Consider the following 26,627-nt stretch of genomic DNA (forward strand, 5'->3'; position numbering starts at 1 on the left):
TAACAGAAAGGAAGATTTTATATTATAGGCATCCCTGGGTGCCCGGAGTTTCCTGGATGTTTGGGAGGTGTGTGTTAAGCAAAAAAAAAATGATAGTACGTAAGCAGGCTTAACACTGTCGAAGGAGGAAAAGACGGTGAAAAATAAAACGTGGTCTTTACCGTTGCGAATGTTTAAATTCGGTCTAGTCAATCGAAAGGATAGGGTGACTCCAAAATATTGTTCTGTAATAGTACCCTTTTCAGAATTACTCGGACCCCCCTTACAACCCATTTTATTGATGAAGCAAACTGACTAGTAAATAATTTGACACATCCCAAATACTGTGGATTCAGCAATTACGATGTCAAATTGTTTACATTGCGCAGAACAGTACGAAGGTTTCATATTACGCGCAGCTCAACATTGCCAACGTTTTCGAAGCTTTTTATACAAAACTACTGGTAAGTTTCTGAAATTAGTAAAAAAATGTTATCTCGTTACTATTTTGACACGCAGTATACATACATACATATATACATACATGCATACATACATACATACACTAACACACACAAATATATACATATACATAGAATTTGTTCTTTTTAATTCATATTATTTTAATATGGTGGAGACAAACGAGACCACAAACGTAATCAGATAGAAACCACTTAACTATTTTCATAATGCCTCGAAATGAAGTTGCAACACTTAATATGCAATTAAAAAAAATACTTCGATGGAAAAGCTAGGAACATCTGCTGGGCTTTCACAGATATCCGAAGCGTAAGTTAGTTTTAAACAGCATATTGTGAATAAATTGTATGATGTTTTTTGTCAAGTTGATTATATCTGTTTTATGTTCGTTGGACGTACTTGAAAAGGGAAATATAATATAATGATTAAACAATAGCGAATTATGACGGCATATTGGATATAGTCAATCATACGTTTTCATAAAACAATGTGACAGAATTGATATCCTGCACAGAGGAGACACACATTTAACACACTAAGAAACCCCAAAAACAACAAACGCTCTCTAACAACTTTCTTCTCCAACTAACGCATTTCAAGAAAAGCATACCATTCGCTACCTTCAAGGTATTTTGCAAAAAATATTAATAAATATATGAAATGATAAGCACCTAATTCACACAGGTTTGGCGAACAATGGGACACGACTTAAGAAAAAGCGAATTGACAACGATCCCTGCTATATCCCAAATAACACTATCAATAAATTAGAAATATGCAAACGCATATAATTCGTATATTAAATACAATGGATGAAATGCAGTGAAATCAGTGTTGGCAGCACAGCTATGTTAATCAACATAAGCATAAAAACTACATTACAACGAAAGCGACACAATTCTACAAATAGCGGTCTAATAAGCACCCCCTCTAAATACATTGGCCCACTATTACAAACCACAAAAGAAGTTACTCTAATCTTAGGCTTAATAATCAACTATCAATGAGTAATATATATTCAAAATAAACAACAAAAATATAAGAACTGCAACCATCTTAAAGAACAACGTGCAGATTTATAAAAGTTTGGACATTAATTCACAAATTATGATAATAACCCCATCTTCCAATAACGGCGTTTATTATTATTAATAATAATGCCTAATGAAATAAACAAGAATGTTAGATATGTTTTTGCGGATTATAAAATAATTCTAGAATTAACACAGAAAATATAGAAGAAAATAAATAGATACATTAAAATACCTACGAAATATAAAAGAAAAAGAAATTCATAAAATAAATAAATATTTGCATATATATGCACATATGCATATATACGTTAAATATATGCGTCCAGGTATATATATATATATATATATATATATATATATATATATATATATATATATATATATATATATATATAGTAATTTATAAAATATATATGGCGATTAAGCTACACTGAATATTCTGCGTTTCATCCAGTTTGGATTCGTCAGGCGCATAAGCCTGACGAATCCTAGAGTGGATAACACGCCACATATTCAGTGTAGCTTAATCGCCATATATATTTTATAAATTACTAACTAGCTCTATAACTACGGATTTTGCACTTTTGAATACATTCTTAAAGTATACGCATAAATCTATACTATTTTATATTCATTTATGTGAGTAAATGAAGTAGTTATGTACATATATATATATATATATATATACATATATATATATATATATATATATATTGACGTATGCATTTCAGCAAGAATACAATCAACTAAACACGCAATCTCTCCTCTTAATCATCTCGTCTTATCAAGGATAAATATAACCACGCACAAACACAGCACACATTAACCCTCTTTAGCAAACTGCTATTTGTAATCATTAATAAAGACGAAAAATGTATAATATTTTTAAGAATACTTTATAGTTATCATAATATCTTTATATGGTAATTGATTTATTATTTCAACTGTGCAAGTGTCGCCCAGGTTTCACCTTCGGGCAATAACACAATAAACAATTATAACTAAATACATGAAGACATAGAAAAATAAAGCTTCGGTAGGACATTAGTAAATACATACATTATTACTGAAAAGACTAACCGCTTACAATTCCTCTTATTCTTTATACACTTACTAGATTTCCAACATAATTCATTGTAATAGCCTTCAGACTCAAATTAGTTTTAAACAATGTTATTAAATTATTAGTATATTGATTTAAAAATAAGGAATATTATTTACTGAAATAAGTATGCAATTCTATTTTTAAATAATTCCTATTTTATTCTTCCATAGAGTCAGTTGTAAACTCTGCTTTATATATATTTTAAGCATAGTACGAACGTGCTACAGCAATTTACTACACGAATATTGTTAAGACTGCGATTTTTCAGTCAATTGATCAGCTGTAATATATTTAATCTAAGCAATATCGTGTACGCAGTCAACGTATTTTACCTAATACTTATTTAATACAATTATGATCGCACTCAGATATATTTTTGTACTCCTACATATGGGTATATATTAAAGCAACCATTCGCATCGCCAACAATAGCCAGACCCAATGGCGGCTCTTCACGGAAATACGCTACTTGAACACATTAATAATGTATAGCACCTGTGGGAAATATGTTAACGTCATAATAATCATTTCATAATCGCGTGTAAATACTTAACACATATTTCCTATATCGCAACTAGAACACGATTGTTGTCACTTGCGCCAGTGTTTTTGATTCTAATATAATTGAATCAGCCGGCTATATACTCAGATGAAATTAACATATACCAAAATTTATCTGTACAAGTTAAAAATCACAGAAACTCTTAATTGGTACGACGTCTTAGTGTGAAAAGTGATATCAAGAAATTTAATTATCAGACATAATTTAGAATATCTAACCTTAACGTATTCCCTGTATCTTAATGATCGATGCCAGAGTAATTTTTTTTTGGAAAACGCTAATAAAATATGCTTCGAAATTGTTATAACTTTGTTAACCAATTATCCGGGGTTAATTATTAGATTTCTATTTGAACACGGACGCGCGTATGCAAATCCATGCGAAATGACGCCAGTACAGTAAAGGAATTACGATAAAACAGAACATGAGGTCAGAAATGTTAAGGTTGTAACGAGAAAGCCGTAGCGAGGATATAAGTAAATCCATACCACTGTTACAAAAAAAAAGTGTCGGATTATTATTTGCATTCTCTTCCGTGTTACACTCTCCATGCAGCGTTTTAATTGCCATAAATGCTAATATTTTGTTCTTACATTAAATATGTTTTCTAATATGATGTTTTATTTATTAATCACAACATTAAATTCGGGACTATAGGAAAATATCGTCTACATCAATTTGAAGTTGGTAAAAATTGTATATAGTAAATTATTACATCGAATTACTTCGAGAAAACAAAGATTCAAATTATTTGTCAGGTTTTCACATATCATGTGGCTTATATTTATAATGTCAACTGTGTTTCTTACAAATATGATGAATATGGCAAGCTAATGAACACCGGGCCGGACTTGCAGCTATGCATGTTTTTTGTCCGTCATGAAGTAATAAACACAGAAAAAAAAAACACGCAAAATGTACCTAGTATTTCTTGCGATTTTATTTTCACTTTGCTACTTAGAATTCTGAATTCGTTTGCAATATTGTATCTTCTTAAGTGGTTACTGCGATTCGAGTTTCCTCTCACGTGCGTATTTGACAAATGGCGTTGGTGTTTTGCGGCAGTTTCTAAGGTTACAGGAAATTTTTCTGCTGTATGAGTTGAAATATATAAATATACATATGTACATATATATGTGTGTATATATATATATATATATATATATATATATATAACAAAATACGAATATAACTCACTCACATATTCATATTTTACAACGAATTTAGAAAAATAATCCTATATTGCATACCGTTAACAGCGTCACTTATCGAGATGACATTGGTGGTTACACTCTTGAAAATCAAGTAAAAATATTCTCATATCAAATCTGAATATTCTACTTTTTTTTCATAATATACCTGAATGTCGACGGCTTTTAATTGAGATGTAATGCCAATAAAAAAGAATTCGATTTTATATCTCTATTGTAAGGGTTAGAGTATTCTGTATATATATATATATATATATATATATATATATATATATATATATATATATATATATATATATATATGTTCTGTACATATATATACATATATATAATGTATATATATATATTCTGTATATATATATATATATAAAAATATACACATATATAATGTATACATATATTCTGTATATATATATATATTCTATATATATATATATATATATATACATATATATATATATATACATACATTCTGTATATATATCTGCTATTGTAAGGGTTAGTGTATTCTGTATATATATATATATATATATATATATATATATATATATATATATATATATATATATATATATATATATGTAAATGCGGGAGTGTCTCAGGGGTCTATCCTTGGACCTCTATTGTTCCTGATATTTATTAATGACCTCCCCGACAAAACTGCCTCTGAGATGGGTATGTATCCTGATGACACTACACTCTATAAAAGGCATGACAGGAAAACAAATGAACACATATCTAAAGAAATGACAAAAACACTAGCGGATGAATCCAATCTGTAGTGGAATGGGGACATTGATGGATGGTCACATTCAATGCTGCCAAAACCAAACTAATTTCCTTCAATAACTACAAGAAACCTTCTCTGCCACCAATAGCAATGACCAGTGACTCCCTGTCAGAGAGTACACCTTTGCAACTGCTTGTCCTAACGTTCACAGGAAACATGAGCTGGAACAATTATATTGAAACATTGCCAGGGCCGCTGCAAAAAAGGTAGGCTCTCTCTACCGTGCTAGAAAACTACTGACACTTATCCTGTATCTCTATAAGGCCACCATTCGCCCATGTATGGAGTATTGTTGTCACATCTGGGCTGGCGCGTCTACTACTAGTCTCTCGCTCCTTGACAAGGTTAAAAAAAGAGTCGCCAATCTGATAGGCCCTGAACTGGCATCTAAGCTTCAGCCTCTGTCCCATCGACGAAACGTTGCATCCCTCTGCTTGTTCTACAAGTATTTTAATGGTGAGTGCTCTGACGAACTGCAGACACTTGTGCCCTCACGACGCAGACACCCTCGACAAACCCGACAGACAGCTAAATCCCACACCCACACAGGAGAGATCGCTAGATGCAAAAGACCCTTCTAGTAGTTTATTCCTCAGAACCGCTAGACTCTGGAATTCCATTCTAGGATCATGCTTCCCTTACTGTACTGCCATGCAGAAGTTCAAGTGCAACGTGAACCGACATCTCGCTGCCCAAATCCTTACATAGTGCCCCCGTAGTTGCTGACCCTGATAGTAGTTCCCTACACCTGAGTTGCAATGGGCTTTGTTTGGCGTGAAAATGTAATTAATATATATATATATATATATATATATATATATATATATATATATATATATACATATATAAGGGGCTAGTCACCAACAATGTGTATTTTATAAAAGTATTTTATTATTCCGTGTCTTAGTTTTTCTTAAAGAATTATGTTTAGATCATTGTAATAATGTTTTTAAATCGTTGAAATCGTTTTAACTCGTTTCAGACGTTCTGTGAAGCGTACTCTTCAGAAATTATTTTCAAAATGGGTTGGAGATGTAAAAAATAGCATATTCGTAGTTCATTTGAGGTGTTTTCAAGAGGTGGAAATGTTTAAGTGTCTTCTATTTATTGGAATATTCAATTTTTATTACTATTTTATTGGGCTGTTGTCACTCCTGTGTTGTGTTTCTCTCCCTCACTTTCTCTTTCTGCTTATGTTTTTTTCTTTTCCTTTAGGGTAGGATGTGTGTGTGTTTTCTTTTATTGGCTTGAAAATGTGTGTACGGTTGTATAGTATTGTGAAGTTATTGGCTTCCCTAGGAAGCTGACTGTGATCCAAGATCGTTACTAATGTGTATGCGTGAAAAGGGGGAACAAGCTGTTCTGAAATAAGGATTGGGGGGCTTTCTATTTTGATATTTATTTTTTAGATTCTTAGATTTTATTATTGTGATTTTTTCGTTTCAGTCTTAGACTGTTCGGGTATTCGTTATATTATGTTGGTTTGGATAGAGGGGTGTATTTAAAAATGTATAGGGGATTTTTTAATGTTTCTATTTATTTTTCCTCATGTGGGTAGGCAAGACCCAGGATCGGTTCCTAGTTTTGGGAAGATCTCGTTCCCCAGAGGGGAGGGAGCCAATTGGAGGGGTATAGGTATGGGAGGAGGAGGATAGAAGGGATGATAGTTGTCTCATTCATGAGAGACGTCTTCTCCACTGACTGAGGGGGGGAGCGAGGTGTTTGAACAGATATTATACTATTGTTCTAGGTGTTTCGTAGTTTTGTTGGTTTCGAGGTTAAATAGGGTTGGTATTGTTCAGTGTGTTGTATAAGAGATAGAGGTGCTATATATGTGTGTGGTTGTATGCGCGCGTGTGTGTGTTTTAATGTGTCGGTTATGATTTATGTGTGGGTATATATATATATATATATATATATATATATATATATATATATATATATATATATATATATATGTGTGGGTATGTGTGCGTGTGTGTGTGTGTGTGTGTGTGTGTGTGTGCATAATAGTGTGCGTTACATTTCATGTTTTTGTGTGTTGATATTAGGCTCTGTTTAGTTCAGGAGTGAATCTTGTGATGAAGGTTTTTTTTTTTCCTGTGGAAGTAAATAAAAATAATTGTCTATTTGGCAGATTGGCATAATTTTGAAGCTGTTTCCACTGCATGGGTGTACGTGTTTTGAAACATGGAGGTGCCTGTAATCTGCAATTTTGATGTTGCTAATTTGAGGTTGCTATTTTTCAAAAGTAGAGTAACAAGTGAAATAAAACGAGGTTAATACAAGCGTACTCATAACAGAAGTAGAACAAGTTACATTTTAAATCTATATTTACATAACCAGTAGTTTGTTGCTACACAATCCTGAACATGTTTCGGTCTACTAGTATTTATTTACTAGAGACGTGTTCAGTAAAACACCCCTATTTTAGAAAGCATAATTCTTAATGAAGAGCGAAAGTTAACTTTCAGCAAAATAGTTTTTTTTATATAAACGGGTCATGAGGGTGAAGATTCAGCTGGCCGGCGAACAGAGTTGAATTAGGTGCGGATTTGTTAGCTGATTTACTCTCATGTTTGTTTATTTACTTATTTATCAATGGCTTTATTAAATCATTTTTCTGTCGGTGTTAAAGAATAGAATTTGTAGGGTTAGCGGGTTGAGGGGATTGGATTCTACAGCTAGAGATATGCAGATGTTATCTTCAACAAACATGAGGTCCGTTTGTCTCTTGCCCGCCGCCCGCCCGAGATGATTAATGGTCAGTCTCTCTTAAATTCATTTTTTTATATGTTAATGTTAATTTAATATACTTATTTATACCTGCGAAGAGGTTAGAAATTTATCCTGGTATGCTGAGCATTGCTGGGGCTTCCAGTGAATGGTTAAAGAAGGGAAGGGAGGGTAGAGGCGTAAAAAAGAATGGAATGAAGGTGGAAGGGGGGAAAATTTGATGGGGAAGAAGGAAATAGGGAAAACAGAAGGAAGAGAGGAGAAGGAAAGGGAAAGAGAAGGTTGCATCATTTAATAGCGGTAGCATTTTGTTTCTTACTTAAATAACATCGGATTTATTAGACCGCCCCAATATTAATTACTATTTAATTTGCTCATTTAATGTTAATTTAGTAATTGGTGTATTTGTAAATTTATTAAAACTTTTCATAATGATAGTAATTGCAAAACTCAGAATATGTGTCGTTATTAAACATTTGATGGCTAAATTCAATCATTTTTCGTTTGTTTATGGCAGCGACAATGATTATTTAGCTAGGAGAGGAATTATTAACCCCTCCCAGTTATTTGCTACTAATTATCACTGATATAACTATATTGGTGTTGTATTAATTATTTGTAAAATAAGGGGGTTTGCCTGAAAAGGTCTCTAGTGTATAAATACTAGTAGACCGAAACATGCTCATGACCGTGTAGCAACAAACTACTGCTTATGTAAAAAGAAATGTAATGTATATATATATATATATATATATATATATATATATATATATATATATATATATATATATATATATATATATATATATATATACCCAAACCATCTGGCTTAGATGGAGTGGTTTAAATGATTTGATATGACACCAACATTGAAGTAGATTCTAAATATCTATCTCGTTTTTTTTTTTTTTTTAATAAGGTACGATTATAAATAACTCCAGTGTCAAATAATCCTTAAACACTGTAAAATGTACTGTAGTTATGAAAACACAGGCGGGGGGGGGGTGATATATAACATAAGAAAAATATTTGGAATCAATTCTCCTCATTGTTTTTACTTCAGATGATTTGAAATAATAGCAGCACGTTTTAGTCTTCCATCCATTAAGGAAATAGGTTTTGGGGAAATATTAGTTATATCAGTAAATATTTGTGATTCATGCGCATTGTAATTCATACGCAAAACTAGGAAAACAAATTATAAATTTGTAAAAATGAATTTCTTTCCACTCACGGAGAAATCCTTTCAAATTACAACTATTATAGGTATTCGAGAGTGCTGAAAACGATAATGACATTAAAAATCCCAGGAAACAAGTAGTTTCCAAAAAAATTAATAAATTATTGTGTTATGAAGTAGGGTATCACTTTTATATAAATTTAACGTATAATAATCACCCAGTTTTCATCTATCTTATTTTGGAGAGGAGCATCTGCTATTGTAAGGGTTATTGTTATTTGGTAATTGTGGTCTGGTAGGGCAACACTAACAATATCTAAACCCTTTTTTTTCCTGGGTGATAAAAACGGGTATCGCATTGAAATTTTCTGAAAAAATATTTTTTCAGGATATCAAGAAATGCAATAATTTATATTATAAGAAATAGTAATTTTGTGAGATCAACCTCGCATATTTTTTCTTAATATGGAACATTTCATTTGCGAACAATTTTAAAGCGATATTCGTTATCAGTGAACCTCAAAATTTATAGAAAACAAGAGTTTTAGGTAGGTGGTGTGTTACTCTACCGTGCCAAACTGAAACACACCTAAAAAACAATAAGATATCTTCCCTAAAAAAGTTCACATGAAGTGGGTGCCATTTAACAGAGAGTTAATATAAATAGTTACGCCCCACTATTTGAAACAATAATGTGCGACATTACGGTCAAATTTCGGATGGCTCTCTACACAAGTATTGTAATTAGCTTTCTAACGAGCTTCATTGATTTAATTCTGATCAATAATCGCCGAGATTTGGAATATATAAATTGCAAAAATAGGTGGTATAATTATATATGGATTTATCTATACTCGTAGCCAAAACAAATATTGAAACAATCTTATCTTCGGTTCTATAGGAAGAAACAACAGGAACATTTTCCTGCTTGTTGAAGATGGTAATATTGCATGGTCTACATTTTATGCAGTCCCTACCAAATTACTCAGTCAATTTTTGGCCTACACATTTGACATTTTAAATAAATGATATTCAGAGATAGCGAAAGCTTTTTTATCGGTTTGGGTCGAAAATTAAAAGTTACCAATATATAAATGTATATATGTATGTATGTTTGCATGTCTGCCAAATACTTTCGACGTATGGGACGGATTTTACCAAGATCAAAGTCGTTTTGAAGTTCGACAATTCAGACAACAAATATTGAAAAATTGGCCAAAAACATTAATATTTTCACCTTTAATCGGGCACTTTTTTAATAGGGGGTCGCGTTTTCGCCGATATTTATACAGTCATCTTCTCCTTTCGATTGTCTAGCCTTAATTTAAACTTAAGTCACTTGGGTTTGGACGCGGTCGTAACATAAAAAGATGTCAGGGTTTTTTCGCTCTTCTATTCCTCCTTTGCGATATGAGTTCCAGCCTGCCATCCTACTACCACTATTTTTTTGCTAAACAGACACATCCAAACATCCGAGCTACGTCTGACTGAAATGATGTTTTAGTCTTACGAACGTGTGTGTCTGTCTGTGTACATTTCCCTACACAATAACTCTGTCAATTTTCAATCTACAAACTCGAAATTTGACATACAGTGTATTGATATTTGGGGAAATATTTCTAATCAATTTTCGGCTTAAAAGTTTACTATAAAGGGGCCAACTGTTAACGATTTTATCTTTGAGAAATCTACCAAACTCCGCCAATGTTGGGTATGAACAATTAACATTTTATATATACATTCCTTGGACATGAATCTAATTTAATAACTTGATTTCTGTCCAGAACAACAAATGTAAAGGGGTCATAATAGGGGTCAAAATAAAATAAAAATGACCTCTGCGCTCTCTACCAAATAACTCAAACAATTTCTGGTCTAAACATTTTAAATTTTACATGAAGGCGATTCAGAGACAGAGCAAGTTTTATAATCGGTTAGGTCGGAATTTTTACCTACCAATATATAAAGTATGTATGCTTGCATGCCTGCCTTAAACTTTCGACAAAGGCGACGAATATTCACAGAATCCGTCTCGTTTTGAAGCTCGACCGTTCATACGACAAAAACCGAAAAAAAAAGAGCTAAAAACATTAAAATCTTCACCCTCAACTGGACACTTTCTACAGGGAGGGGTCGCTTTTTTCGCCGATGTTTTCGATCGTCTTGCTTTGATTTAAGCCTAGGTCAATTGTGATTTGACGGTGGTCATAACAGCAAAAACGGCACATTATTCCCCGTTCTTTTCCTCCTTCACGGAATGGTTTCGAGCTTGCCTTCATACTACAATCTTTTTTTTTTTTTTTGCTCGACGCACACCTCCAAACACCCAGGCAATGCCGGGCCCCCATTCTAGTATATATATATATATATATATATATATATATATATATATATATATATATATATATATATATATATATATGTATATATATATATATATGCGTGGGTGTATGTGTATGGGGTGTGTGGGTATGTATGTGTGTGGCAACTAGCAGGCCACCCGGTATTGCCATATTTACAAAATATGCAGATATCCTATATTAATAGGGTCAAGTGTATAGTATTGATGTAAAAAAAAAGAAAAAAATGTGCGCCACCACCGAGAATAGAAGCCAAACTGTTTAGCTGACGATTTATTTATCTTGTGATGGTAATGCCTGAACTATGAAGATATGTTTGTCGCAATACTAAAGATTCAAATATGAACCAATAGCTTTTACCTAACGAAAGTATACTCGTGATGATGATTATGGATGCTCACATGTCATATTCCATATTTTTTTTAGTTTTACACATTTGTATCATTTTTTTCTGCTTATACGCAAATATTCAGTTCGTATTGTTTCGAATATCCTATATACTATGTTTCATGTCTGTAGTTTAGAAAAATACAGAGGAGTTTGGACGACAAAATTTAAAAGCAGACATACATACGTTAACATAAATATATAAAGAAAGATGGTGTGGTTTCTATAACGGTGTTCGCACATATTACGCTAGTATAACTAATGTAGACTAGCTGCATGAATATAAATACACGTAATAGTTAATTAAATATGATCATCCTATGAGAAAACCGAAATAAACTAAAGGAAAATAAATTCGGGTAAATATTTCAAACAATTATGCAAATTAGCAAGACTTGTTGCATGTAAATGTAATTCAACGCACCGAAACAAATAGAAAAAGTATTTAAACATGAATGCCATTCACAAAACACCCCCCACACACATATATATATGTATATATATATATATATATATTTATATATATATATATATATATATATATATATATATATATATATATATATATATATGGGGGGGCCTATGCCTATATCTTAACTAATTTAATTTAGTCAATTTTTATATTGAGAAGCTCATATGTTTGGTTGTATGGAACGAAACTAAATGGATATGTGCAGGCTTTCTTAAGATTAGTATACTACTCTATGGTTTAAAGTTTATGATAGTTTGTAAAAAAAGAACTTAAAATTTCAAACTAATGATAAATGCCAAAATTTGCTTACATTTGTATATGTATTGTCCTCCACGTATACGTCAGTTTAGCTGCTTCGGTTGTCTCCCCAATAGCCTTAGAAGGTATGTGTGATTTCACTTATAAATCATTATATCAACGATTGTTCGATCTAAACAGATTTAATAAATTTTGTATTTAGGCATGTGGAACACTTTTTAATGAGTTTTCACTAGGAAACAATGCTGCTTCACAGAAAGTTCCTTACACTTGGTACATGGCGGTCAGCGGATTTTTCATCTGTTGTTCAACTGTTTTACGAAATCGCATGCCTTAATCGTTTATAGAACAGATTACTTATGTAAACAAATAAGTAGGTTTGGAAACACTTTTTTACGACCGTGTCAAGCTAGCTCATATGTTATCTTATTTGGCTTAGCGTTTTGATTTGGGGTACGATTTTACCTTAAGAAATTTTCTTCTAAGAAGTAAACTGTTTAGGCAAAAATATTTAATAAAATACATTACTCGCAGGAGCATGTCTAAGTTGTTTTCGTTTTTTAATCTATTACTATTTTCGTATACCGTATGTCTCTTTATGATACCTAAAATGATTCATTAATTAAAACATAATATTTATGGGTATTTTAATACCCCTCAAAATCAGAAGGTTTGTTAGTAGATGCATATATGTGTGGGTATGCTTGAAAGTTGCACGCTGTTTTCCAGGAAATGGCTGGCGTCATACATGATACATTGTATTTACTCCATCTTTGATTTTTTTTTTAATTCGAAGATAACGCAAACATTTAGAACACAATTACAACTACTCTGCCGACTTTTTAAGGATTAACGTGAGCAAACGCATGTATTATTTTTGTTGGATTTATGTTTTCTTATTCCTCTTATAAACAGGGCGAAAATGTTGAATAATAATTATACAGCATACGTTATTATATTTTTACGATATTTTCTGCGCTACGAAGAGGTTTTGTAACAACGTGAATATTTTAACAGCCTGAATGAAATAAATCGGGAAATGAACAACATCTTTGAATTTAGATATACTTTTTCTCATTTATTTGTATATACAATGTAGTATATTTAAGACATATCGTTTTGGATGAGCATAACATATTATTATAACTATTGCAATATAAAAGCAAACACACACATATACACACATACATATATACACACATACATACATATATATACACACATACATATATACACACACACCTACACACCCACACACACACACACACACACATATATATATATATATATATATATATATATATATATATATATATATATATATATATATATAGTTCCGACCAAAAAACATCGCACTTGTAATTTTTACATAAGCGGAAAATTTAAGCTAAATTTAATGCAACTTACATCGTCCTGGATGAGCATAAAATATTATTATAAATATTGCAATAAAAAAGCAAGTACACACATATACACACATACATATATACACACATACATACATATATATACACACAAATACACACACAAATATATATATACACACACACATATATATATTTATATATATATATATATATATATATATATATATATATATATATATATATATAGTTCCGGCCAAAAAACAATTCGCACTTGTAATTGTTACATGAACGGAAAATTTAAGCTAAATTTAATGCAACTGTTTAAGCAAACTATACCTCATTTGGTTCGCCTTTTATGCCTCTATAATCTTACCTGTTCTTGTTTGGTTTGTAATTGAAATATTCTTATATTCACGTGAATTAAATAAAATAACTTATAATCGGGGAGGCAAAAATAAAGTCCTTCATTACTGGACCTTGTTAAAGTATCTCCTTTTCTTATCCGGGTGCAATTGCCGACGCAGAGTCCACATTCAACCCCCTCTATATCGCCGGTTTACTTGATTCACAGTCAACTATTGACTGGTATGCTCCTCCATAATAGGTTGTTATGTCAATAGCTAATCATGTCCAATTCTTGGAAAATCCAATTTCCCAAAGATTATGTATATTTGGGGCAGGGTCAATCGATTGACAGGGAACACTGTTCCCAACCACTTTCTTAATTTATTCCCGTATTATATGGGGATCAACTTCCCGCGCCAAATATATTATTGTTTTTTACTCTCAGGTTGTGCATGTCGTGAAGCACTTCCAGTTCTCCAATTCCTTGACAGCATATTGGGGTCTCTTCCTTCTCAATTAACCGATATTTCTTTTATCCGTGTTTACACATCTGTCTAGGGTTTTTTTCTGAATATACAGACACAGCTTTTATCGCAGTTTAAATGCAGATATTATTTATAATTATTTCCCTAGCATATTTTGTCCGTATACTACCCCTCTTCTCCACTGTAGAGTTTACTGAACTGAGCTCAGTGAGTGAATCTGTTCTCATTTCGATATCTCCCAGTCCCTATTTTATAACTTTCTTCATGCCTTTGAGATCAGCATCCAATTCAGCCACGTTACTATGATTATAATACTTATTTTTCCACAACCATTTTGCATCTTCTGCCACCATGGCAGGCATTTTTTCGACCACACCTGCTGCAATGGTAATCTTATTACACCGCACCACTCCTATGCTTGTTACAACCATGCGCCAAGCTCCAACAACAGGTCCTCTAACCTACGCTAGAATCTTCTGCACCACGCTGATAATTTTGCAATCAACCTTGCACTCATAATCAACTCATTTGCTCTTCTTTTCACATAACTGCATGTTAATTATACTCATCGAGTATGTGAATATTGCCAGAACAATCTCCGTCAAATAAAAAATAAATCCCGTCTACTAATGTCTCCCACCATTTCCGGAATCTCGTTTTCCCTCCTGAGCATCAGCGCTGCCATCATATTTTCCATAAGCTTAAGGTCCAGTGGCGCTCTCCATCCAAATATTCGTGCGATTTAGCTGCTGGTTTCAATTATTTCAAATACTGCACGATTTCTTTTCTTGATATCTTTGATTACATCCACCATAATATTATCGATGTATGAATCTGTGGCGTCTTTCGTTTTACTTCCTTTGGTTTTATCAGGTTTTAAAATGACTGCCAAAATATTCGGTGCAACAATAACCCCGAATCCTAACCGTGTTAGACAATATATCTCTTTTTATAAAATACTAGCTAATAGAGCCATTATTCCTTCGCCACATGTAGATGCAGGTAGGCAGACTTAAGGTCTAAAATAGCGGTTCCTCCTATCGATCGTCTCCATTTTCTCATCTGTTCGTGTCACACGTCTGTTGTGTCACTCTCTGTATGACACGCCACAGAACGGCTCAAATCACGAAAATCTAACACTTTTCTTTTTTTAGTATGAAACACTGCCATAAACGATAACACCTTTTTCTTTCTCCTTTCGATGGTAAAAGAATATTATCCGATATACACCTTTCCACCTTTTTCTCAAATTCTAAATTTCTCACATTTAAGGGAATTCTTATAATACTGCACTCTATTGTGTCACACTGAAGGATACCCCTTCCATTTCAATCTTACTGTCCATTTATCTCTATGCGAATTTGCTTCAAACCTTATCCTCTATTTGCAAGTATTCAGCTGATAAACAGCTGCAGTACAATGTACATTTCCAAGCTTAAAGTTTCTACTCAGACCTCCCATCTCATTACGTCCATTTCAATTAAATGATGGGATTTAGCAAGATGACCCGACTTTTACTGGCACTCAACATAATTTGATCTCCACTTACCTGGTTCATTTCCATTTAATATCCCTTCCATCCACTGCTTTCACTGTGCCAGTTCTACCATATCCACTCATGACGTTTGAGTTGAGAAAATGGTGGTGAACGCAGTATCGGATTTTTATAGAAAATAAACTAGAATTAAACCGGAAAAATGATCAATAAAGTTCAAAACGCACCTTACATCATTTCTACACATCGGGCTTACCGGACCAACTAAGTCACAATGCACAAGTGGGAGAATTTTGGTAGCCATTTTTGTCTGGCGTTGTGCTTATATATTTTGTCATTTTCTCCTGTGCACACAAATCACAATTTGCGAGATGGTCCGAAGGAAATATGTTCATGCCTTCGACTACATTTGGTATTTTTTAATATCGGCTGCATTGCAGTCTCCTAGAATTTTATGCCAGGTTCCTACGTCGTGATAGGCAGTTTTTGAGGGAACCATACTTTTTAAATTATATATCCGGCCATTTTCTTTAATGTCAAATATAGTTTAATTAGGGTACATCAATTTTGACTTGTTTTGACCAAATTGTATTTTCGCGCCTTGTTTGATTGCAGTCCGACCGGAAAATATCTCTTGCTTCAATGTAGGTATAGACCGAGCAGTTTTTAGAATACAGTTACAGATTTCGCTTTTTTATATATTTTAGGAGTATTTATGTATCGCCTCCTTTCAAGACTATATACTTTATTGGAATACCGTCGGCAAGTTCTACAAAATGACTTTGTGGATTAAAGTTTGAATCAAAATTAATAAAATCAGATTCCGTGGTGATAACGTGTGCTGTAGTACAACAGTCTACAAGGGGATGTGTTGCCGTTTGTGGCATTGTCAAAGTTACATGTGAATGGAAATGTGTGTTCTTCCTCAAAGTTCTCAACGTTTTTAACGGAGTCTATTTTTGAGTGTTATATCGACATTGGAAACTTTTGTGGTTGGATCGTCTATAATTATAGCATATAATTTTATTCTTTTTCTTGGAAAAATTACTTTTAGGGGGGCACGTTGCGGTGCGGTGCGTGATTTTGTGGTGTCTATTTTCGAGAAGCATGTTTGAACTTCAATAATAGTTATTATTGTCCATGAGCATACGATTAGTCTCTTTGTAACTGCGCAATGCACTTTAAATTCGCTGAAATTTATGGCTTTGTCTTTTTGCATTATAACAGTTGTAAATTGTTTAAAATCGGTTGGAAGTCGCTTGAGGGGCATTGATATCAACAAGCTATCGCTTATTATTTCACCTGAGACTTTTAAAGCAGTGGCGGTTGTTCACTCCCTTATGAAGTAGTCTGTAATCGTGTCATCCTTGTTACGTTTCAGAGACGTTAGTTATGTATATAGGGATATAATTTTCGGTTTCCCTTTTGAAAAATAATGTGCTCTTAATATGTTCAATACTTTTCGTCCGTCATCCGATGCCTCTCTTATACTCAGAGACATACTTCTATCGTCTAAGCATGTAATCAGTTTTGCAAAAACAGTCGCGTTCTTTTCGAGAAACTCATGGTCGTTAGGATTTTCTGTAGAAATTGTATCACTGTCTGTAGTTTTCTAATCCTTAGATATCCCAGAAATGTTACCTGCCACAATTCGAATTTAGATTTCGATCCGTCAAAGAAAATACGATTGCTGGGCGCATAACCTAATAAGTGTTGAGGCATTATGTCGAACAAAGATGGCGGCGTAGTTCAGATCAGATCCTGACTGTAATTGGTAGTAAAAAAGATGGCGGCTAAGAATCAAATGTGATCCGTGCCGTATTTTGCAACGAACTGAGTGAATCCAAATTTCGACAATTTTTATACTAACTTTGGAAGGTTTTCATTAGTTGTTTAGCACAACCAGTGGTTAAAAATGATTGGCGACTCACACCCCCATTAGTCCTCTGATGGGGAAGGTATCCTAACGGCTACGGCTGCAGGGAGACAGGGTTGAGTACTCTTAGGGATTTGTTCTTGAGACTCAACCCGACAAGTGAGGGGACGAGATTCGAGCCAGCACCTGTCGGACTGAGGTACACCGTTTGGGTACTACCTACGAAGGTTCACCCTCCCAGTCCTTGCCACAGTGCTTTCCGGTTGCTCAAGTTTATTGATATTCGCCTTAGGCGCCCCAACTGGGGAATGAGAACGGGGGTTGCCAGGTAATTTTGATGAGGCAATACTGGCCCTCCTTTAGGGAGCTTGCCTATTTCCACCTTCCCACCTTGTGCCACAGTTTGGTGTTGAGGACACGAAATAAATAACTACCCCCATTAGAACTCGTATTGCGCTCTTCACTGTTATTATCGTTATTATTATTGTTATTGTTATTATCCTTTTCTGTTAAATGTGTTATTGCTTCCTCTTTTCTTCCCCCGTCTCTACTTATTTAGTGCCGGGTTGTCCCTTTTTTTTTTGTCTCCCGTCGGTCATTGCATCTGCCAGCTGTGAGCCGTCGAAGCCTGCTAAAGAGTAGTCAGATTTAGAGAATGCAGTCTGGAAGAAGCCGCCAGCAGTCAATATTGGCTTAGAATCCCTCCTGGAGGAAGCAAAAGGGTGTGTAGAGCATATCACTGATAACGGGATTACCCTAGAGCAACTAAGATGGGAAGAATACGCAAGGAAATCAATATCGGTTTTCGTAATTGACAGGAAAACGAAAAAGTGGATTCGTTCGACCAAATACATCGGAGCGAAATCGATCGCAACCGTAGGCATGTGAGCAGAGAGAATAATCAAGGCGAGATGTTACAATACCTGGGCAGCCCTTTTCACTTCTGAAGAGGACTTCATCAAGCTATCCAAAAACAAAATAATAACACCTGGTGCATTCTGAGGATGGAATACCTGGGACGAAGACGTGCAACCAACTCAATGTTTGAAGTCCCTAGTGCATTACCAGGGGAGTATTTAGCTGCATATCTCCTCCAATTTAACAGGGGGTAATGTCGACCACTAAAACGGAGTTTGATCATTCGACCTATTACTTAATACGGAAGCATTTCTGAAGATCCCGAATTACATAGAAGCGGAGACTTAAAATTACCCAATTGTGGTGGCAGGTAGACGCCCGGCATGTTGGATATGTGGAGAAGTGGGGTACCTTAGCTATACGTGCACCAAGAAACAACAAACTCCTAAAAGCAATCTCAAAAATCGGGTATTGGGTCATCTAGAATCTGAAGTGTAGGACGAAACCAACAAAACTTCTGCAAAAAACAATCCCATCGCGACAAACAGTGATACCAAACATACTGTAACCCCTGCCGATTTTGAAGCGATCTGCAATACAGAAGCAGCCTCATTAGAGAAAATGATGAGTGGACATTTTACGTCCCACGAAGTCACCACACAGATCATACGCAAAGTCCTTAACAAGACAAAAAAAAACTAGAAATCCGTACGGCCAAAACTCTTCAGGGAACAAATTCAAATAGCTTTTTAAAATGAAAAATAAAAATTTGGACGAAAAACGCGATGCAAAATAACCTGCCCCCTTCCCCGAGTCCCTCTTTCCTAAAAAAACCCACCCCACCTCAAACGAAAAATGGTCCCCAAACAACATCCAGCCCCAGTAAACACCTCCCTCCCTACGCGAGAAAAGAAGCTTATATTCTAAGGTGCCCCTCCAAGGAAAAGAAGGCCGAGACCCTCCCTTTTTTGCACGCCTGCTAACACGTCTTAAAACACGCCTTTCCCCTCTCCCATGAAAACAGATATGTCCCCTCCCACCCCGTCAGATAAAAAAGACAAAGATGGCCCTCTTCAGAGTGTTAGTCCCGTACCCCTCCCTTTTAGGCAATTCTATTTGCGAAATTACGGCGGAAAGGGAGACCGTAATGAAGGCTCACAAAAATAGGGACTACAAGAAAGTTCTAGCGTTCAAAATGTGCAAAAAATATATCTCAAGCCCTGAGAATTTCTCCAAATCTCCAAGAATACTAACTGTGGTTAGATCCAGAGGGGGGACAGCGAAGTTTGGACATTGATGGGGAAGCAAATAGTGCTTTCAATTTGTTTCCTCCAGTTGTTTTCTTTAATGATAACTATATTTAAGAGATGAAGAAATCATGTGTTGGGCGGGTCCCTTTTAAGATAAACTCATCACTATATAGGGCTATTAAGCTCATTTTTTTTCTCTGGGATCCGCAGTCTGTCTCCTGACGGGGCAATAACCAATGAGATGGCCACCAGATTAATGGGGACAGCTGTCGGTGTCTTGATATCGTGTATGTTTGGTCAGGACTCCCAACCCTAATACACCGAGCTGGTCTTAAGATTAGCTAGTTTGAATATCCGGGGGTTGGGGGACGGCTTTCATAAACTTCGAGTTGCACGTGACCTTCAACGCCTCGGTGTAGATGTTGCTTACAGGAAACTCACTTTATTCCAAGTGGTTATCAAGGCGTGGTACTTAGAGACTTTCAGCTCTACTCAGCACATTTTGATACTCACGCAAGGGGGTTACCTGGCTGGTTAAGCACATTCTTGATTTGTCGTGACACTTTATTTATGCAGATCCGGAAGGAAGATTGCACGTTTTGGATGTTATCGTAAAGGATGTGGTATTTCATTTCATTGGGATTTATGCGCCTAATAACCGTACTGGGCTAGTTTCCTTGATTCGGGGAAGCAAGCCGTTCATGAATTCGTCTCGTCGGTTAGTTTTAGCTGGAGACTGGAACGCAGTCCTCGATCCCGAGTTAGATCGCCGGGTTGATACCACAAGGGCTACTATCCAGAACAGTGACGCTAAGGCATTGCGAGACTTTGCTTACAAGTTTGATCTTGTAGATAAATTTCGAAACGAAAAACCCGGGGATTTAGCATGGACTTGGGCAGGTAGACGCGACTCCGATCCGGTGCCACGTTCGAGTTACATTGATCGGTTCTTAGGTAGGAGAGTCGACGTAGGACTTTTAGACGGTCCAGGTTTTCATAATCTAGTTTATTTGGACCATAGACTTGCCGAGTTTGAGTAAAGTTTGTGTTAAACCTAGGATGGCCAGTTACTGGAAGTTCAACACGTCGTTGTTCGATGTAAAGGACTTCCGGGAACAGCTTCTACTAACCATACAGAGGGAGTTGATGGGGGCTATTATGGGGAATAATTGATGGGATAACCTAAAAATAGTTATTAGGTCCTTCGCTTCTGATTTTAGTCGCCGGCTCAACCTTAGTTCTAGAGCAGCGAAAGCGACATTAGAAGATAGATTAGAAAGGGGGTGGATGAGGTGAATAGTGCAAGTTATACTATAGTTAAGGCTTAACTGGACTCCTTGTATAACAGGGAGGACTAGGGATTACTAGTTAGGGCTAGATTTAACAGAGCGCCACACGAGACAACAAATATGGCCGCGTCACTGCGTGCGGAGGAGTTTCGACAAGTGTAACATTGCCTGACGAACGAACCGACGGAATTTTGGAGGGCTTTCGGACTCACTTACAGGAGTTTTTTTTTTTTACCGAGGAGCCCGGTCTGAATATTGAACAGTTTGACACCTATATAGCCGACTTTTCTCGCCTTGAGGCGACCGAAGCCCCTAGGCGTGAAGGTAGCATGAAACAGGAATATTTTCTTGATGCCTTGAAACAGATCAGGCTTGACAGGACTCCATGGATCGATGGTCTGCCTTACGAGGTGTATTTGAGGTTGTCACCTATTTGTACCTCGTTGCTGGCCGTAATTTTTAACTCCTGCTTTAGGAACGGGTGCATACCTAATTACTTTAATAGGGGGATAATTATATTGCTGCGCAAACATATACATAGAGGGGTGGGATAGTTAATTTCTGGCTCTTATCTATGTTAAACACAGACTTAAAAAGTTCGGCCAAGATCTTAGCAAATCGTCTGCAGGTTGTCTTACACCGCCTTAATTCCCGAACAAACTTGTTCTGTTAAGGGCCGGCAGATTCAAGAAAATTCGCTCATGGATTCGTCTCTCATATTCCAACCCCGGTTCTATGGTGGAAGTGAATGGGATGAGGTCGAAACCCTACATTTTAACAAAATCTATTTGTCAAGGTCGTTATCACTCATGCTATATGTGCTGGCTTTGTGTGAATCCGGTCCTTCGCGGGATTACTTTGCCAGGTGGCTCCATTCCAGTAAAGTATACATACCATGCCGACGACGTGACCGTGCTTGTGACGAGCAGTACCGAGATTAGAGTCGTCGACATAGAAGCAAGTCGGTATGACAAGGTCACAGGGGTCATAATCAACTAAGTTAAGTCTATTGACTTACGTATCTGTACATGTAGGGTATGCCCCTTCAGGGGCCCTTTGGTTGGACTGATGGGCTATGTAAGCTGCTTGGCGTCTTGTTTGGGCCCGACCTCCAGCTGAAGAACAATTGGTAGGAAGTATTCGAAGCAATCATGGTTACATCTCATTTGTGGGCCTTGATAAACGTGTTATTGAAGGGTCGGGCGGAGGTATGCAATTCTAATATCTACCCCCTAATCATATAACGTCTATCAGTACTCCTACTCCCGGAGACCTCACTAGTTGATCTGCTGCGTGCTCTTTTCGCGTTCTTATGGCGCGGAAAGCAAGCCGTGGTAACGCGGGAGGTGTGCATTCGTCTGAAGGTGGGCTGGTTATGCCTAGTGTGGAAATATGTAGACACACACTTAGGCTGATATACCTGGATCGAATGTGTACACCTAGTGAGGGAAACGGTGTCTTCTGAATGGACGGCACTAAGAAAGCCTTTCAGCCTTTGGAGAGTGTGCATTCGGCTGAGGGGGAGGCACACAAGTTGCCCCAAAACGAGGGCCCTTTCTATCGCGAGTGTCCGCAGGCCTTGAGATTAATTCTACGGAGGAAAGAGTCCTCACTGACACCCAGATGTTGTCTCGCAAGGCGCTATGTCGGGCTTTAGTGAGGGGATCCCTTCGAGACAAAAAGAATGCGGAGTTCGGTTTTACGAAGGATTAGAGCCGCTTAATATGGCCTTGGGCACCAGGTTGAAGCTGATTCTATAATTACGAGGCATCACTCTTCTGGCTGGTAATTCGAAATGCTCTCTGGGTCGGCAAAAACTCTACGCAGCGGGTTTTACTGAGACACCTAATTGTGTCTGATGCGGAGATTGGGAGGAAGACCTCGATCATGCTTTCTTTCACTGCGCCATCGTTCGACCGTTGTGTGAGTAAGCTGAAGGCTTCACGGTTCGCAGGCTGAGAGGGCTTTTTTGTGCTGGATTCGGTTTCCCAGTGCTGCAACTGGGCACCGACCATGAAGAAAGAAAAACGCTACGTTTTTCTGTGTTTGCTAGCAGTTATTAGAGGCGTGATTTGGACGACGCGACAGAAGGAGGTTTACGAAGATGAGACCTCTACTGCTCCCCAGTTTGTTCTCATTTTCAAATATCGACAGAAAAATGCGAATTAAGCTGGAGCAAGTTAAACTCGCTCCGGCAAATTTCAATGACAGGTGGGTGGATGTTTCGCGACTGTGTAGATTGAATGGAGCTGATCTTGATCTCCATGCATCGGACCTAATAGAATAGTCTAGTTTTTTTAAACTTAGCTAGAGTATGCATGTTGTTATCGTCCACATCCCTTTTTAGTTTGACCCTGTCTCATCGCCCCGTCCCCCACCTGTTTTGGTTCGATAATCAATATTCCCGGTCCCATTATGTGACGGATAGGCTGTTTTGTCAGTGGTGTATAACCATTTTGTGGTGCTTATTTAATAAATTCAGTTTTCAGGAGGCATATATATTTTCGACTGACAAAACTTTCTAACTGCCAAAATTATTAGTGAGGGGTTCTTTTAACTAACCAACATTTTTCATTGTAAATTTTCTCATTCGTTTTTGTAAATAAGATTTTTCTCCCTAACCCTCCACATCATGTATATATTTGTATTTTAAGGTTTTAATTAGAGCGCCCACAGAGTGATTCTTGTATTTTGGTGAGAAAGTCTAGTTGAGTTAACGTTATACTACTTAAGTCAACAGTAACCCCCACCCATTTTCGGTCTTGTGCAGCATTTTATTGTATTTTTTTCAAATAAAATAAATATGTAACATTAGGAGTCAAAAACATTTTACAATATATATATATATATATATATATATAAATATATATATATATATAGTAATTTATAAAATATATATGGCGATTAAGCTACACTGAATATTCTGCGTTTCATCCAACTATAGGATTCGTCAGGTTTATGCGCGAATTCTGTCGTTGTTTCTTGTTTTTATATATGTTGAGGATTTCTAGTGAGCCAATCAGCTTTCTAGTATCCACCGCGCCCCTTCCTACCAGCCAATGGACATGCATTTTATCAAACAAAGGATCTTTTAGAACTAGGTTAGTGGGTTTAGGTGGTCGTTCTCCTTTTTATACATATAAATATACCTATGTTCACACAAAAATGCACATACATATACATATATACATATATACATATATATATACATATATATACATATATGCATGTGATCGTTTATGTAAATTAATGTTTATTCTATTTATTTGTTTTTTCTTATTGTTATTGTTAGTTTTAAAGCTATTTTGTATCGCTATCCTGGAGTAAGTTTTATTTTGTGAACACAGTTGTTTGCAATTTCCCGCCTACAGTTTAATAGATTTTGAGGTTCTTTAAAGTAGAGGATAGAAAATATATATATAGAGAGAGAGCGAGAGGTAAAGACATATATATATATATATATATATATATATATATATATATATATATATATATATATATATATATATATATATATATATGATGAGAATAATGGAAAAAATATTCTGACAAAATAGGGAAATAAGGAGGAACAAACCATGTTCATCAATATTTCCTCTTTATTTAATGTAAGGGTAGTCATGAAATAAAGATGATACCTTGTTGAACTCATTACTCGGTTTGTTTCTTTTTATTAAGGTCTTGTCCATTACCTTAAATTATATGCGATGGTGAGGCCTCAGCTTGTGGGCTTTATGGAGTGTTTAGCTACCCTTTAATTTCCATTGCTCCCAGGTCCAATAGGACGTGGAGTGGTAGTACCTGTTAGGGTCCAAATTATGGGTTAAATTGAAACCGATTTGAAAAAACAAATATACTCTCTCTAAAGTGTTTTCTTCAACCTCACTGGATTCTGCATAAAGTAACCTGAAAAGGAGTGGTATGGCATAAAACAAAAACAACCAACTATCCTTTATGTATATATATATATATATATATATATATATATATATATATATACATATATATATATGCATATATATATATATATATATATACATATATATATATATATATATATATATATATATATATATATGCAGCGTTATGTTCGCCTCTCATTTCATTTGAGAAGTATCATCTGCAGGATTTCAGGCTTTAGAAACGTAAATAATCATAGCAATTATTCGTGCGGATTGAAACAACTCTACACATAATAAAACTAAAGTATCAAACTATGTAACGGTTTTTAATCGATATGCTTGATTAGAGACTGGCGTGCTAGATGTATTATAGAATGCTATCGCATTGCGCTCAGCAGAGAATTCAGGAAGAAATTCAGCGATAACCGAGCGTTCTTTCGCAGATCGTTACTTCTGATACATGAGGTGCCTACGGATAGATTTCTGGAATAAAGCTACACGTGTTATAATTAAAGCAACACAGGTCAAATCTGATGTACAAAAGTGCACAACCTTTAAAATGAAATAATAGCAGCGTATGGTTGTAAAAATGTGTATCTGAACAGACACACATATATTTTATTAAAATACAACTTTCAAAACATTTTAATACAATACGTATTTACTTTACCTTTATTTAATAAACCCATTTGGAATTATTTGGAGTTTCATTATATCAAGCATAATCGATACTCTATATAAGCTCGAACGCAATCTAATATGAAACACACCTTTATATAATGTTCTTGTTTAAAATGACTATCTTTCTAACTAATAACAAATACTCAGTTTTTAATTTAATTCATTGCTGGCGATGCAAATGTTGTAAACTCTAATTTTGTCCCCGTTGCAAATCTTATTTTTAAAACAGATAAGCATAATATAGGTTCTTTTCCTTCTCTTTTAAAAGAAGAGGGAATCTTATGATGGTTGACCTCAACGGGTGAAGTGACCACCTCCAATGACCTCCTATAATAAGGGTAGAATTCTGTGTGTGATTTGAATGCTGACAAGAGGGATCTATGCCTCGAATATGTAAACTTAAGCTAACTGCAAATTATCCGCACTTTCTTAAAAATACAAAAAAATATTTAACACTCTTTTCTCGTGTGTATACATATGATTTTGTCCAGTTTTATTTCATTTTTGTTATTTCTTAGACACATT

This window comes from Euprymna scolopes, chromosome 8, assembly GCF_053919585.1.
Source record: "Euprymna scolopes isolate OS-2025 chromosome 8, ASM5391958v1, whole genome shotgun sequence".
Taxonomy (NCBI): Eukaryota; Metazoa; Mollusca; class Cephalopoda; order Sepiida; family Sepiolidae; genus Euprymna; species Euprymna scolopes.